The sequence below is a fragment of the Dioscorea cayenensis genome, chromosome 1 (assembly GCF_009730915.1).
Source record: "Dioscorea cayenensis subsp. rotundata cultivar TDr96_F1 chromosome 1, TDr96_F1_v2_PseudoChromosome.rev07_lg8_w22 25.fasta, whole genome shotgun sequence".
NCBI classification, from domain to species: domain Eukaryota; kingdom Viridiplantae; phylum Streptophyta; class Magnoliopsida; order Dioscoreales; family Dioscoreaceae; genus Dioscorea; species Dioscorea cayenensis.
Genome location: NC_052471.1, coordinates 6,314,902 through 6,329,218, shown reverse-complemented (window position 1 = coordinate 6,329,218; position 14,317 = coordinate 6,314,902). Strand labels below are relative to the sequence as shown.

General features: G+C 43.8%; 1 long non-coding RNA gene and 1 other non-coding gene across 2 annotated transcripts; one reads left to right on the top strand and one right to left on the bottom strand.

Moving 5' to 3' along the window:
- Window positions 1–1,065: 1,065 nt before the first annotated feature.
- On the top strand, window positions 1,066–1,172 carry LOC120267322. The gene has a single exon (XR_005538439.1). It is a non-coding gene; the product is annotated as a small nucleolar RNA R71 (small nucleolar RNA).
- A 5,031-nt stretch (window positions 1,173–6,203) lies between these two features.
- LOC120258999 lies at window positions 6,204–6,605 on the bottom strand. The gene is made up of 2 exons (XR_005536053.1): window positions 6,540–6,605; window positions 6,204–6,279 (listed from the first exon to the last, which is right to left on the bottom strand). It is a non-coding gene; the product is annotated as an uncharacterized LOC120258999 (long non-coding RNA).
- Between the last annotated feature and the right edge of the window lie 7,712 nt (window positions 6,606–14,317).

The window sequence follows — 14,317 nt, the reverse complement described above, 5'->3', positions numbered from 1 at the left end:
TACTTCGACAAACCCGTGCACTTGTGGGATATATGCAAGGGGACCTTGTCAGACATTTGGGATAATACTTTAATAAAGAGAATGTTGATATAGAGTTGCTTAAACAAACTCAGGAACTTCTTATACTGTTCATCCCCTTGGTCATTCTTCAATCTAGAGGGGTAAGGGATTCTTGCATTAAAAGGTGGGGGTGCCACCTCTTTCTCTTTGCTTCCTTCCTCCTCAACCTCTAGGACCTCGTGTGCATCTACATTGCGCTTCTCACTCGGAAGCCTACCCTCAACCTCACGATCACTTCTTAATGTGATCACCTTCACATGCTCTCAAGGATTGGTCTTGGTATTACTCGGCAAGCTTCCATGTGGTCTCTCTGATAGAGACTTCACAATTTTCCCCAGTTGATTCTCAAGATTGTGCACAGAAGTGGTGTGATTCCGAAGTGTAGCCTCGACTGATTGAAACATTACATCCGATGATTGCATAAATCTAGTCAAGGCCTTATCTAAATCGGTCATTTGGGTTTCCAAGCCTGAAATTCGGTTCTCCATGTTTGGGGCTTGATGCTGTTGGAAACCTAGTGGTGCCATGGCCTTTTGTAGTCCTTGGTTGCTCCACGAGAAATTGGGATGATTCTTCCAACCCAGATTGTAGGCGTTGCTATATAGATTCCCTTAGTTCCTCATTGCATTACCCACAAAATCGACTTTCTCCACTAAAGATGCATCACCAATAGAGATCGGGCAATCGGAGGGAGCATATCCTCCACCACACCCGGTGCAAGTAGTCACGACTGGCACTCTATTAGAAGTTAGAAGGTCTAACTTCTTACTCAATGATTCTACTTGAGCCGCCAATGAAGTTAATGCATCTATTTCATGGAGCCCGGCCACTTTTTTCCTTTCCTGCACATTCCACTGATAATAGTTCATGGCCATATCTTCTACTAACTGTCAGGCTTCTTCCGGGATTTTACTTCCCATTGTACCTCCTGCGACGACATCTAGCAATTACCTTGTACTCGGATTCAACCCATTGTAGAAAGTCCGAATAATCATCCATTCGGGAAATCCTTGTTGTGGGCACCTCCTCAAAAGATCCTTGAAGCGCTCCCATGTCTCAAACAATGACTCTAACTCCATCTGCACAAACGATGATATCTCATTGAGAAGCTTAGCTAACTTCCCCAGAGGATAGTATCTAGCAAGAAAGGCTTCGACCATCTCATTCCAGCCGTGATGGAGGCCTTGGGCAAAGAATGTAGCCACTTCTTGGCTCTTCCCTTGAGAGAGAATAAGAAAGCTCGACAACTCTCCCTCTACCTTCAAAAGACTATGTTCATCATGCTTCTAAGCCATGGGTAAGAGGGAAACCTTCATATATGAGCGCCCGTGAGGTAAGACAAGGTACGTCAAGCTAAGTTATATTAAACAAGCGCTTCTTTGGAGGAAACCCAAGTCTTTATTGTTTTCCTAGCTTTTAGGTTAGTGTTTGCATGAATAAGGCATTAAGTGTTGGTGTCTCGAGTCTTAGATGCTTTTGCTATGATTTTCTCGTGGACATTGTGGCGTTATCATGTGCCTAATCATGTGTGGCAAAGAATCTTGGTCGTTCAAGCGTGTTTTTCGTGTTTTCTCTAGTTAAAATTACATTATTAGGCAGGCTCTAAGTGTATATTTGTGTTCAGGAATTTGCTATAGAGCCTGCACACGAGCATGCGTTTTCATTTAGAGATCATCCAGAGATAGCACAGTGGCGTAGACTCGCCCCTGTGAGCGACCTTGTGATAGTCCATGCCCGTGTGTAATTTTCGCACGGGCGTGTGTTTCCCTACAGAGACTTAGAGATTGTTCCTGAGAAGACACAGGGCGTGGACTCATCCTTGTGGATGATTCTGTCAACAAATCCACAGGTGTGGGTAATTTCTGCACGCTCGTGTGGTTCTCTGCAGAGAATTTCTCCTCCATCCCTAGAAGACACAGGTCCGTGTGTTTGCCCTTATGAATTGCCCAGTTAGGATCCACGCCCGTGTGGAATTTCTGCAAGAGCATGTGAAACACTTAGAGAATTTTCTCAGTTGGAAAGAGAAGCCACAGGAGCGTGCGTCTTCCCCTGTGTGCCGGGCACACGGGCATTGGAAGTTTCCACACGCCCATGTGAATGTGTTCAAAGTAAAGGAGTGTTATCCCGAAAGCGCACAGGGACGTGCGTCCGCCCTTATGGATGCTCTTTTGGAGCCACATTGGCGTAGGTAATTTCCACACGCCCGTGTAGATGTACAAAACATCAAGAGGTGCTAGTTTCCTTTAAAGTCTCATCGTGTTTCTTTATTCTCACACTCCTAATAAACAAGAGAGTGCACTCTTTAATCGACACAAAGTGTGTACACCCGCAAAGCGCACGGGGTCATCAAGTAATAAACCACTCGCGCATGCACGAGTGGGTCGTATTCCCAAGGGGCCTGAGGAGCTACCCTACTCACTTCTTACCTGTTGTTTAGCTCACCGATTCCAAGGTAGGAGAAAAGAAGAAAAGAAAGCAAAATGAAAAGCAAGATGAATTCTTAAGAAGTACGAAACAAGCAAAACACGAGAGATGCTCAAGGTTGGAAAACGGTCACGGATGTGGATTCCCAAGGGGGTTACTAAAGTGCAAAGGATACCGAGTAATTAAGCACGTGGCTAGTTGGACCAAGAAAACCAAAACCTAGGTCAACCTGATGGTCACGGCAATTGACCCCTAACCCGGTGCAAGTGTTGAGCGCGGAATCTCTTCCACCCAACTTCCCACACGGTTGCAAGGAGAATGTCGGTTTTCACAAGTTAGGGTGGAAACACAAGTAGTTTTCAACCCTAGGATTGGAGGGGTACAAATACCCGATGGTCACGGCGTATTTATACAATGAACCCTTCCTAGTTTGGTGGAGTCTAGCACTAAGGCAATGGTCATGCTACAAAGTGCTACCAAGAATTTGATACATCACTCAATCAAATGTACCAAAACAAGTAAGAACACCAAACAAGGATCTCAACAAGCCAAACATGCATAAACTACTCAAATAATCCAAAACATCACAAGTTCACCCCCTAGGTTCACCTACATCCGGTGACCTAGGGGTTTAGTTGTTCATGCTCAACAAGAAAACCAAATAATCCATACAAACAACTAAAGTAAACATGATGAACACTCCCTCAAATGATGAAGGTCGAATGACGCAAGAATCCCCGGAGAAAGCCTTCCGAAGACGCCACTCAAAGGGGTGGCTTCCCGTTGTCTTCAACCTCCAAGCAATGATGCCCTAGAAGTAGATCCTCCTCATTCTTGCTCTCCCCACCGATAAATGCTTGGATTTTCCTCCCTTTTTGCCCTCCTAAAGCTTGGGTTCAAGTGATGTGGAAGTGTCCTCCAAACCCTAGCCGGCCTTACCCCCAAAGAAGATGAAGAATCAAGAAGAATATCCCCAAAAAATGCCCTTCAAAACCTTATAAGTGCCCAGATCCCGACCGGTAAACGGGTCAGTATACCGCCCGTTTACCGACCACTCGGGAATTTCAGTTTCTGCCGAGAAGCCCGTGATGAGGTACAGTACTGTGCTACAGTAACCCCCCCTGAAACGCCGCTTTGTTGCTGAATTTATCTCCAATCGCGTCGCTGAGGCCCCAAGGCTTCAAATGGGCCTGAAATGTAAAAATAACACAATTTAAACCAAAAGGGCATCGATTCAACAAATAAATATAAAGAATCCTACAAAACAAATACATGCAGAGTACGTACTTTTAGACGTTTATCATACATCCCCACACCTAAGCGTTTGCTTGTCCCCAAGCAAACAAACATGAAGAACTATGGAAAATAAGATAAACGGCTAAAAGTACAACCTCAAGCTCAAAAGTAAAGAACTCCACAAGCACGAATGGACAGAAATCAAGGAGTGAGCTGGTCAATGAATAGTGAAGTGATATTAGCTTTGTCCCATCTAGAATGCCCCAATGAGTGTGTGCAACCTCCTAGCTTGACCTCCACACCCTGGATTATCCCAGGATGCCCTTTCACCACACAAATAATGAAGATGACATTAAAGTGCCAAAGACTTCTTCAATACTCAGGTAAAAGTCCTCTGGTTCCTCAACACGATTTTAACCTTTAAGTGATTGCGAAACAGGTTCCAAGAGATCACAAGAGATGCTTTATTTTCTTCCCACACACTCATACACACTTTCTCTTTTTCTTGGATCCGCCTAACATAGACTGCACAGAAAATAATCTTTCAGATGGATGCTGGTTAGGCACAAGAGTCACCCACTTACTCAATTACAGTCTACATAGACGCATTCATGCTTATAAACTTATAAAAGCGGAGGAATACTCGACATAGACCCCTAACCTCTCATGATCCAGGACAAACAACCTGCTACAAACAAGTTCAGTGGAGGAACTCAGAAGCTTTTAAAAGTGCATTGAAGATCGAATTTAACAAATTACTGCCAATGTCATCATGATGGGTTGGTTAGAGCGTACAAGGTGAGAGTGATCGTGAACATGTATAAAGGTGCACTAGAGATGAAACAGAGCTACATTCAAGCACATGCAATGTACAGCTCACATCTATCATTCTACCAAGCCAGGAAGTCCCTAACTAAACATTCATAGCCATCATAGGTAGTAAGCATGTAAAAGGATAAAATACTCCAAGTAAGAAAAACATCCCCACACCTAAAGTCGCACATTGCCCTCAATGTACCTAAGTCAGCAGAGAAAAATGAGGAATGAAAAAAACAATAAGCACGAAATGGGGTAAAGACACTTCCCTGATTCCCTGGTGTGATTCCAAATTGCTCCACATGGATCAGGGGCATACCACATAATGAGGGCGAAAAGTACAAGCTTTATAAAATTAATGATCCTGAAAAGAACAAGAAGCCAATCATCATTCACAATTTTTTTTTAAAGGGGGAAATGGAAATAAAATACGGGAGAGAGAGAGCCAACAGAAACAAAATAGGAACATAGTAGGGGAAAGGCCCTAGCTAGCTCAAAAGTACAAGTCTGAACAACACACAACAAACAAAGATAGAACAGAAAAACAAATACAAAATACACAAAAGTATGTCATGGGTCTATGAAGCTAGAGGAAATGATGATGCAACACAAGTAGTGGTAGCAGAGGTCGATGAAGATGAGCAGCGAGCAATAGTCAGGAGTTCAGCTAAATTGTGCTCAATCCGCTGCTGGACGGTGATGATCTCCCTCAGTCCACTCTCAAGGCTCAGGATCCGCTGCTGGACCTCAGTGTGAAACAACTCAAATCTGTCTACTAAAGATGGTGAACTCCCTCGATCATCCTGATTTGACTCAGAATCAGTCTCAGTATCATGTGAAGTGCTGGGGTCCTATGAACATGATCCTTGCTGCTGAGCAAGGCGATAACTACTTCCCCGCTTCTCAACAATCCCAATGGAGACAAGGGTCGGAATCCCTAAGGGAACAATGGACCCTACCACAGACATGCCTCTAGTGCGCTCAATTAATCCCATGACACGGATGAGCCGAGTGATGTAAGGTCCCGCGAAGATAGCTCCCAAACGAACGAACTTGCCTTGATGGGAAAGAGCCTCCGCCACCAAGTGCCCCATGTGGATAGGACGACGCTCAAGGATGCTATACAACATAATCAGATCGTGGCACATCACTACTCCAGTAGAGTCAGTTCTGCCCCCAATACTCCTAGTCAGAAGAGCATGAATGTATCGGAGAGCGGGGTTGGTGAGTCGGGAGGCCTTTCGAGTACGAGAGCTAGCCGAGATGGACCTCCAATAAGATGCATTCGCCTTCAGCTGTGGGATTTCATCAACTGACTGCTTGAATGCGGATGATCTTAAGAACTCTTCCGTGTATAACCCCATGTGCACACCAATATCATCCTCAGAAACACGGTGTTTCTTCCCAAAAGCTCGGAATGTGATGTGGTTAGAATGATGAGTGAATGGGTATTCTTTGACCATCTCGAGGGAGCTAAGGACCTCTAAGCTAAGTTCCTTGAATGAGACTTCCTCAATAGAAAATAGTTTATCTCAACCATCATGTGAAATGAGCTCCAACACCTTGCCATCTAAACCCAAAGTGCTCAAAGCTTCCCAATCGATTTTTCTCACCGTGCCGAACACCTTGCGTGATAAGAGTGCATAACGTGTTTTGTGTTCTTCTTTAGAAAACCTTGGTTCTTGCACGGGAGGAGTAGGTTCCCTCCTAGCCCTCTTGGAAGCAAATCTCTTGATGGGCATCCTGCACAAGCAAAGTGGAGATCATTCAATCAACTTACAAGCAAAGAAAGCACCAAAAGAATGAAAAAATTCAAGAAAATACTCAGTGCTACAGTAACTTCGAAAATTTTTTCAAGAACTTTGCTTGTAAAAGTAGCCAAAAATTCTACAAATGAAGGAAAAATTCTTGATAATCATTACGCATTCATTCAACAACAAAAATCCAAGAAACTTCACCCACAAAAGCATGAAAAGCTTAAAGTTTTGAGTGAAACATCAAACCTTCAACCAAGAGTAAGATGAGCAAATATAATGGTTGGATCCGGCCAAAAGCTTGCTCAAACTCCAATTTTATGTCACTAAAATGGAGAAGAGGGGGATAAGAGCAACCTAGAGCAAAAAAAATGAAGGAAAATGGTGGAGAAATGAGGGAGAAAAGGGTAGAAGAGTGGAGAAGATAAATGAATAGTGTGCTGCCCTAAGTCCTTAAGTACCCTTCACTCGGGTGGTCTTGCCGACCATCCTTGCGGCCGCAAGGATGGTCCTCAAGACCCTCGGGATGAGTCTTGAGGGGCATCCTTGCGGCCGCAAGGATGGTCCTCAAGACTCACTGGATAGGTCCCGAGGGGCATCCTTGCGGCCGCAAGGATGGTCCTCGGGATTTTCTTTACGCACGTCGATTCTCCACGCGTTGCACACTTCGTTTTATGATTAAAACCATGAAAAATAAAGCCGGAAACATCAACAAAACACTCAAAACATCATCAAGATTGCATCAAAAACAAGAATTACTCAAAGACCACATGACAAACAAGAGAATACAAAGGCTAATGAACTAAGAAAAACGATGAAAACACAAATACAACCAAACCACACTAAAATACAAGTCCAACACACAAACACAAATGAGGAAATTAATACGAGGAATGAAATGAACTTGGGTTGCCTCCCAAGAAGCGCTTGTTTAACGTCGTTAGCTCGATGTGCATTATCTCAAACGATCATGGTGGAACAAATGGATGGAAGTTACCTCGAGCCCTTGCAGTTGTGTTGCCACTTGGAAAATTCAATGAAAGGCATGAGAAAACTTTAAATTTACCATGGTTTCCAAAGAATAAATGATCAACTTCATCCGGGTGTAATGTGGACAACTTTTTCTCCACTTTTTGTTTCTCCTTTGATTTTCTCCAAATCTTCTTAACACCCTTAATTTTCTTGCCATTGAGTGGTGAATTACCCTCCACTTGATTAATTTGTTGTGTTGGTGGAGGGGGAAGTTCTTCTTCAGCATCTTGGCACGGGAACTCATCCAAGTACTCATCCAAAGGGTTTAAGGCAAGCACCTCCTGCACACAATCAGAAATAATCTCATCAGTAGTATCAGTGAAGTACAGTTTGTCATCATGATCAAGTGTGTGCTTCATTGCTTCAGGGAGTGTGAAGACCACTTGCTCGTCTCCGATCCTCAAGGTCATCTTGCCCTTTTTAACATCAATTAGAGCACCTGAAGTATTAAGGAATGGACGTCCAAGGATCAAGGGAACCTCAACATCATCATCCACATCTAGAATCACAAAAATCTACAGGAATGATGAGTTTGTCAACTCTAACAAGGACATCTTCGACTACCCCTCGAGGCCGTCGCACTGATCTATCAGCAAACTGCAACGTCATTCTTGTAGGCCTTAGGTCTTCTAATCCCAGTTTCAAGAACAAGTTGTATGGCATTACATTTATGCTAGCCCCAGAATCGGCTAGAGCATGCTCTGTCATTCCTTCACCAAGTACACACGGAATTACAAAACTACCCGGATCCTTTAACTTCTGTGGCAGCTTTTTCTCTAGAATAGCCGAGCAGTTCCCAGTAAGTGCAACTGTGCCCTGTTCCTCTAACTTTCTCTTATTAGTGAGCAGCTCCTTCAAAAACTTGGCATACTTTGGCATTTGAGCCAGTGCCTCAATGATTGGAATATTTATGTGAAGTTGTTTGAAGATATTAAGAAATTTCTTGAATTGGGCCTCATCCTTATCTTGTTTGAGTCTCGAGGTGTACGGTATCACTGGCTTGTATTCGTACCTCCTTGAAATGTTAGGATTGGGGGAGTCTTCAACAAGTTTCCTCCCGTTGTCCTTGCATGCATGTTCATCCAAATTAAGGTCTTCCCGAACGGTTACCCCATCATTGGGAGCACTTGGGATCTCTTTTTACCTTGCTTCCAACTGCCTCCCACTTCTCAAAGTAAAACCTTGTAATTGTTCCCTTGGGTTGCATTTGGTGTTGCTCGGTAAACTCCCCGAGGATCGTTCAGCTTGACCACGAGCAACCTGTCCCACTTGGTTTTCTAGAGAATGGATGGACGCTTGAACATTTTTCAGTACGGCACCGAATTCATCAAGTTTCTTTTCATTCTGCGTGAAACGTGCCTCTGTGCCAAGCATGAATCTTGCCAATACATCCTCCGTGGAGAGTTTCTTCTCTTGTGGAGGAGGAGCATGGTATTGGTTTCCCTGAAATGGTGGAGGCTTGTACTGAGATTGGCCTTGATTCCAAGAGGGATTTGATGAGCCTCTCCAACCATAATTGTAAGTGTTACCAAATTGGCGTGGTCCACCCCCAACATAATCAACTGTTTCTACAGGAGGTGATGGGGCAACAAAAATAGGACATTATGATGTTGCATGCCCAGCCCCACAAGTGTCACATAACAAAACGGCCTTGGAACCCGAACTGGACCCCAACCTGAGCTGGTCAACTATTCATGCTAGGGCATCATGCTTTGAATTTTGCTCAGCGATATGCTTCGTCAAGGCATCAATCTTCGCAGCCAATGCTGTGGATTCATTCACCTCATACAGCCCTGCAGCCCTTGGAGGCTTCTGTCTAGTGCTCCAATGACACTCGTTGCTAGACATATTCTCAATTAATTCCTCGGCCTCTTCAGGAAGCTTGTTGCTTAAAGAACCACCTACCGCTGCATCAATAAGCTGTCTAGTAGCATAGTTCAGCCCGTTACACAACATCTGTACTCTCATCCATGCTGGGAAGCCATGATGAGGACACTTGCGAAGAAGATCCTTAAATCGTTCATGGGCTTCAAATAGTGTCTCACTATCACCTTGCCCGAAAGAGCGATATCTCCCCGTCTCAATCTTGCGACCTTTACTTGGAGGAAAAATATCGGGGCTAGGAACTTCTCGACCATTTCCTTCCAAGTGGTGATGGACCCCGGAGCTAAGGATGTGAGCCATCTGTATGCTGCACCTCTCAAGCTGAACGGGAACAACCTCAGTCCGATGGCATCATCTGACACTGAATTGATCTTGAAAGTGGAGCAGATTTGAAGGAACCGAGCAAGATGGGCATGGGGATCCTCATCCGCTAGACCATCAAACTGTACTGAATTCTGAGTCATCCCTATGGTACTCGCCTTGATTTCAAAGTTATTAGCAAGAACGGTTGGTACTAGGACACTTAATTCTTCTCCGGTGAACTGTGGCCTTTCATATTCCGATAGGGTTTTCTAGAACTTTCTGCTGCTTCTCTCAAGCTTTGATGCAAAGTTCTTTCTATCTCATTATCGAGTTCAGTCAAGTTTGCTTGACTCGCTCGTGTCATAAGATGTGTACCTACACTAATTGAAGAGTCAAGAAGTTAGTTAATAGTAAGAACACAAAGATGGGTAATTACAAAAGATCATCAACCAGAAACACAAAAGACAAACAAAACAAAAGAGCAAAAAAAAAATGAAAAAGAAAAGGCTAAATCAACAAGTGTAAAGCTTTCCAAATATTCCTCAGTGATTGGTCCGCGGCAACGGCGCCAAAAACTTGATCGACACAAAGTGTGTACACCCGCAAGCGCACGGGGTCGTCAAGTAATAAACCACTCGCGCATGCACGAGTGGGTCGTATTCCCAAGGGGCCTGAGGAGCTACCCTACTCACTTCTTACCTGTTGTTTAGCTCACCGATTCCAAGGTAGGAGAAAAGAAGAAAAGAAAGCAAAATGAAAAGCAAGATGAATTCTTAAGAAGTACGAAACAAGCAAAACACGGGAGATGCTCAAGGTTGGAAAACGGTCACGGATGTTGATTCCCAAGGGGGTTACTAAAGTGCAAAGGATACCGAGTAATTAAGCACGTGGCTAGTTGGACCGAGAAAACCAAAACCTAGGTCAACCTGATGGTCACGGCAATTGACCCCTAACCCGGTGCAAGTGTTGAGCGCGGAATCTCTTCCACCCAACTTCCCACACGGTTGCAAGGAGAATATCGGTTTTCACAAGTTAGGGTGGAAACACAAGTAGTTTTCAACCCTAGGATTGGAGGGGTACAAATACCCGATGGTCACGGCATATTTATACAATGAACCCTTCCTAGTTTGGTGGAGTCTAGCACTAAGGCAATGGTCATGCTACAAAGTGCTACCAAGAATTTGATACATCACTCAATCAAATGTACCAAAACAAGTAAGAGCACCAAACAAGGATCTCAACAAGCCAAACATGCATAAACTACTCAAATAATCCAAAACATCACAAGTTTACCCCCTAGGTTCACCTACATCCGGTGACCTAGGGGTTTAGTTGTTCATGCTCAACAAGAAAACCAAATAATCCATACAAACAACTAAAGTAAACATGAGGAACACTCCCTCAAATGATGAAGGTGGAATGACGCAAGAATCCCCGGAGAAAGCTTTCCGAAGACGCCACTCAAAGGGGTGGCTTCCCGTTGTCTTCAACCTCCAAGCAATGATGCCCTAGAAGTAGATCCTCCTCGTTCTTGCTCTCCCCGCCGAGAAATGCTCGGATTTTCCTCCCTTTTTGCCCTCCTAAAGCTTGGGTTCAAGTGATGTGGAAGTGTCCTCCAAACCCTAGCCGGCCTTACCCCCAAAGAAGATGAAGAATCAAGAAGAAGATCCCCAAAAAATGCCCTTCAAGACATTATAAGTGCCCAGATCCCGACCGGTAAACGGGTCAGTATACCGGCCATTTACCGACCTCTCGGGAATTTCAGTTTCTGCCGAGAAGCCCGCGATGAGCTACAGTGACTGCTACAGTGAAACTATTACAGTAACACCACTGCGATCTTGTGCTACGATAATCCCTCCCCGAAAAGCGCCGCTTTCTTCTGAATTTGTCCCCAATCGCGTCGCCGAGGCCCCAAGGCTTCAAATGGGCCTGAAATGTAAAAATAACACAATTTAAACCAAAAGGGCATCGATTCAACAAATAAATATAAAGAATCCTACAAAACAAATACATCCAGAGTACGTACTTTTAGACGTTTATCACTCTTACTCTCTCCCGACCTCGCACCATCATTTTAGTTGGTTTTTTACTTGTTTTTCCGGCCTTTTCCAAGTTCTACATCTTCAACTTGTCTGTAAACCCTCTTTCCTTCTTTTCTTCATCAATTCTTGATTTTAATCAATGAAACTAGTGAATATGGCTTCGTTTCTACAATTAGAAGGGGTATGTACGCTTAGGAAGAAATTAGAAGAGATTTAATGATACATTTGTGAGTTTTTAGCGTGCGACGATGCGGTTTTCACGCCCCGTGGATCCACACGGGCGTGTGGCAATTCCACACAACCATGTGGATTTCTACTGTATTATTCTATGAACTTCTTTGATCGATTGTTCTTTAATTGCTGTAGATATAGCATCTCGGTCAAAGAGGCAAGTTGAGAAACGTCCGCGTGAATCATCACCTGAACCCTAACAGATGGAATTCATGATTCCTGAGCATCAGGCTTGATTTTAAAGATTGGCAAAGGTAAGGTTTGGACAGACACGTTTTCCCGATATGGATACAGTGAGAGAGGTTAATGGGACAGGTGACATGGTAAAGGAGATAGAGGAGATGCTTGCGGTAGGCGGATGGAGTTGGTTGTTAACCATACGGTATCCTGCGATTCGTATGTTGACGCTCGAGGTGATATCATCATTTGAGTTCGACCGCTCTTATTCTAGTTTTGATAGTGTAGACACTATACAGTTTAGGGCACTCGAACAACATCACAGCATGTCAATCACCGAATTCTTAATTAGACTTGGACTTTATGATGCGGCATTCACGGATACAAATGACTACGAGTAGTTACCTACGGATTACCCTGGCTCGTTGACACCGGATCCTGTATACAGAGACCTATATGGACAAGGGCAGTATAAACCCGGGGTGTCTTGGGCCACATATCTCTCCCAGGGGAGTTATAGGTACATATACGCTATTCTGAGTATGTCAGTTAACAGTCGTGGTGACAATACCGGTGTGTTCAGCAGACAGTAGCTACTATATCTCTATTCGATGGTACTAAGTGCACTGATGCACCTAGGACACATCCTGGCAAAGTATATAGGACAACAGAGGCAGTATGTCAGACTAGGAGTGATATTTTCGGGCCCCTACATCACGAGACTAGTTATGGGTATGGGTTTCTTTGACATGATTCGAGGAAACGAGAAGGCAAGTATACCTGCCCCCTGGCCATAGAGATGATGACGTTGATGGGGATGGTTTGCAGGGTTCAACCGGGAGTGTATGCCTTGATTACACCCGCCCTAGAGATAGCCAAGGATGTGGGTGATGATGCTGAGGGTTCTCAACCTTCCCCCGAGCCTCAGCCTGCACTGATGGAAACTGAGGTACCTCCTATAGTACAAGAGGCATCTCCGGTGTGCATGTTTTCACCATCTTAAGCCCATGATCGATTTGCAAGGCTCAAGAGTGCGGTAGCGGTGCTATGGATCGAGATCACTGAGGTTCGCAAGACGCAGGCTGCGCAGCATGTAGAGATGATAGCGCATTTCGATACCTTACAGCAGTTACTCGAGCGCAACGTGTCTTCATCTTTAATTATGAGACCCCGGACCCCTCCAGCTCCTCCAGTGGCATCATCACCAGTTCATGCACCGATCAATACACCTATTCACTACCGCCAGCTGCAACAGCAGAGCCGGCACCGGATGACAGAGATGCTTGATGCGTCTTTGCTTTGCTTTGTGTTTATATTTTTCATCTTTATTTCTTCATTTTAATGTGGACTTGTATAATTAGAAAGGACCTTCCTTTGAGTTTATCTTTTATTTTTATCTCAAGTTGTATTTCATTGCCTTCTCTTTTATATACTTGGTTGTTTTTTTTTTATTGAGCTTCACTTTGAACCCCTTGTGTGTGTGCTAGGATATTCTTGTTAGTATGGGAATTGAGAACGAGTCAGGACACGGTTAATGTGGTCCGTGTATACTTCACAACCTTTTGGAACTTTAACCCAAGGATTTAGCAACATTAGGAGTCAGGGGAATATTTTTTCAATTGGCTACTCCCACATATTTACTTGATTGCTATACTTTCTATTGTGCTTGCATATGTATACTGAGCCCAATGTAGATCTTAAGTGTGGGGAAAAGTTCACTTTGCACATGTCTTTTTCATGAAGTTTTGATTGACATACATGCTCACGTAGCCATTGGTGGTTCACCTTAGTTGCAATGCTTATATTCTTGAGTTTAGGAGAAATTTTAACATTGAATATTCTCATCCTCTAGCTCTAGTTTTTTTACTTGAATTTTTAGGAATTTTTTTACGGATGAATATTTACTGCACCTCTCACTCATGAAACTCTTTTTGGAAACTTAAGTTCGATGTTTAATGGACTAATTAGTTTTGTTTCTTGTTCCATTTTGGTAAAAAAATGGAAATTGAAAACAAGACAACTTTAACGGGCAGACGTTTATGCCATAGATCGCAACTCTTCGTCAATCAAAAGCCTCGTTGGTTAAGATCTTGCTATGAATGCACAAGTTGGGATATGCAAATGTGACTGCCTTCGTGCTCCTCCAATGCATTGTAATGGCTTGAATTCATGGAGGTTGGCACATATTCACGTATCTTAGAGCCTCACTTGTGTCTTCTCATTAGTTCCTGCCAAGATTCCACCAAATAGTGCATTCACGATCTACTTTTGGCTTCTTTTCTGAAAACATAGCTTCACAACCCTACATGCGCAAAAGAACACAAATACACATGTATTAGCGCATAAACTTGACCAAAG